Below are 3,413 nucleotides of genomic sequence, written 5' to 3'. Positions count from 1 at the left end.
CATGTCAATTCATCAGTAATAATATTCCAATAACATATGTGATACATACACCACATTGCTGGGGGCCTTTTGTATAAGTGTTTTTACTTTTGGAACTTTAAGAGCATTTTCTGATAGCACTTCTGTACTTTTAGAAAGTGCAATGTTTAAGTGCTTGTAGGAGTTTTACTGTAGGATTTTTTCTACTGTAGACTTTTTACATTAGTAGAGTAAAATATTATAACACCACATTTTAAATATGACCAGCAGTAGAATCAATACTGTAACATACATGATATCATATTTGTTTTGAGGCATGAATAATTTGAAAATTGGAATGCTAACTACATGTAGCCTCGGCTGTGAAACTTCAGATATAGATTCAGAATCACTGTAGATCGCACTTTATGAAAAGGAACAACCTTGCAGCTTGTCCAAGCGCTATATTATATTTAATTAAACCCTTATTTTCTGTATTCAGTATTGTACCTGAGTAACAAAAATGGTTCTCTGTAATTACAGCTGACATAAAATTATTGATGGCTATAAAAGTAAATATATAGGTTGGTTAACATTTGTACAGGAACATCACGCTGAAGACATTCACGCACTAATTATATTCATTGGTCACGATTTGACTTTTCTTTTTCTTTGTTTCCATACATCTCATTATTTTTTCAAATCAAGATAAAATTGCTTTGAATGCCTGGGGATTAACAAGGTCATACCATAAGTATCCAAGAGTATATATATGGTGGCTTTGATGTTGCAGGAATTAGTACGAAATGTGTTGTTTTTCACGTTATTAGAACAAATAAACTCCACTCTGTTTACACAAGTGGTCCATTGGGTCTAATGTCCACCCTTTGCAAGCTGCTGGCTGCATTTGAAATACACTGCAGTACACCGGCAAGCCCTATGTATAATAAAGTAGTATACTCACAATATGTAAAGGAGACGGGCTGATAATGATAAATACTGGCTCTAATCAACCTTATACCATTCCGAAGAGGGGCAGAAATGTGTCCTTCGCTCCCATAACAATTTTCAATTAATAAAAACATAATTTCTTCCAGTCCCCTAGGATAGTGAGGGCCTTCCCTTACATGGTGTGAACACACCTTTATGCTCTGTAGCTGTGTGAATATGTGTGTGTGAGACACAAACAGTTTCTCACAATTGTACTCACGCACACAGACACACACACACACACATGGCAAAGAAGTACACTTGTCTGTATGGTTTGTTAGCACTCAAGAGATAACACTTTACATGTTGCTCCCAATTAGCACAGCAGTGACCGTGCACTGTCTCCTGTGCTCAGCTTCCCCTCTGAAGGGGGCTATTTATGTGAAGACTCATGAGAATGTGAGAATTGAGGCGAGAGACGAGATATGGAGAGAAAGGGTGTGAGAAAAAGAGATAGAGGGAAAGGGAGAATTGAAATGGCTTTAGCATCCATTTTGAAGAGAGAGACAGGTCCTATTAACATTTAGCAGCATTTGTGCAACTTGGTGCTGAGGTTATGATGCAAATGAGGAGGAATTAAAACTGGCCAGAGGTTTGTCATTGATGGATTGCAGTCTGGCAGTGCTCACACTTCCCAGTGTCCATCAGAAGCGATTACTGTGTAATTAAACCTTATTTCTGGACTCTCGAGTGCATAATTACTTTGTGAATGTAACCATCATCTAAAAGCTACAAAAATGCTTTACCATTTAGTCGAGCAGTCAGTTCCGTGGGCTTGTGTCAGATATAGCCATCAGACAGAGCAAAAGAACTGTCACTTTTAATAAGAGGCACAAAAAAAAGTAAATGAAACTGGATGCTTATTACAGAAAAATGTTGCTTTCAAGAGTCCTTTCTGTTATTTGAATAATTTATCCCCCACCCCACCCCCCACATATACACACACCGCAAGCTTTAGGCAATTTCCCTCACATTTAAATAGATTGCACATTTAAGGCTACTTAAGGAAAATTATCACTTTGCATATTTTAATTGTTATGAAGGAAGTGATTTGAGAGAGGTCTGTGGCTCATCCTCTTGAGCCATGCGGTTGCGAAGCTGTCTGATTTGGCTGCTCAGCGCTGCAGCTCCACAGATAACCTCCGAGTTCACACACATCCACTCCAGTTTCATCAGAATGCAAATGAAGCACAGAACACGGGGATAAGTGGATCTTTGATATTTACAAAATAGCCACTAATAACTTGAGTGTAATTTGTTTTAGGCCTACTCAACTTTATTTTTATCGGTCTTGATTTTTCCCACCCCTTCCTGGTGAAATGGCTCTTGCTTAAAAATGCAGTGGAAAGAATCAAAGAGAATTATCTTTACATCCATCTATCCATATCGCAAACAGATACTTACCTCTTCACACAGACTGTATTCACCATGTAACCTGTTTGATTATTTGCTAAATTTAGTCAGATTGTATTTGTTAAACTTAGTTTAAGACTTAGTTTAAATAACTCAGTTTAGGTTTGGCAAATATACTTAAACAAACCTCCAGTTAATTTAGCAATGATTACAGTTTTTTTTATCAGGTTTAACATCATCTAAACTGTCACAACTATTCCTTAGCTTAGAACATCAAAACTCTATTGCATGTAAATTGTCCAATGGCAAAAAGTTGTTTTGTCATAATGTCTATGATGTGGACTGTTGAAAATGGTTAGATGCATTTCCACCCGTCAACCCATAAAATGTTTCGTATATACAAATCTCTGTTTTGCTTAACTTGTTGTTGACACTGACCGCTTAGTGTGCTATACAAGAATGTCAGTTTTGCTGAGCTGAATGCTATTGTGTACTGTAGTACATAACAAAATAATAGGCACATATGTATGTATATACAGTAAACTTAAAACTGTTAACATATTTGACCTCATCACAGTACGTAACACGATGTCATAGATAGCTAATGAAACCATGAAAATAATGTTGGTCATATTGACCCGAAGGCGACAGGAGGGTTAAATATTGAATCGGGTCAAAATGACCCGAAGGCAACACAAGGGTTAAAAGTTTATGATTCAGAGGAGAAATATCAGATGTGAACTTTAATACATTATCCTGTTTTCTAGTAGGCACACTTTGTGGGGCAATGTTCAGAATAATTGTCTTGCTAAATACGACTAGTGACGATCCCCAAGGACAGCTCTCCATGGGAGTTAGTCTGAAGTGTTCCCGCCTTGACAAGCTTATCAATGCTTGTGACGGAGAGTATTCATACACTGACAGTGCACTGGTACAATGAAATAACCATTTTCACACTCCTTCGTTTTTGTGAACTGATTACTGTAATGTTACTCCACATCATCTACGACTCTTTAATTAGAAAGGCTTTATGGAAATGAAAACATATTTTATTCATAATTTTCAGTGCAAAGAATGGTTCTTTGCCCAAATGATTAGCATACACGACATAA

Source organism: Pseudoliparis swirei, chromosome 2, assembly GCF_029220125.1.
Source record: "Pseudoliparis swirei isolate HS2019 ecotype Mariana Trench chromosome 2, NWPU_hadal_v1, whole genome shotgun sequence".
Lineage (NCBI taxonomy): Eukaryota > Metazoa > Chordata > Actinopteri > Perciformes > Liparidae > Pseudoliparis > Pseudoliparis swirei.
Note: the sequence above shows the minus strand (reverse complement) of the source record.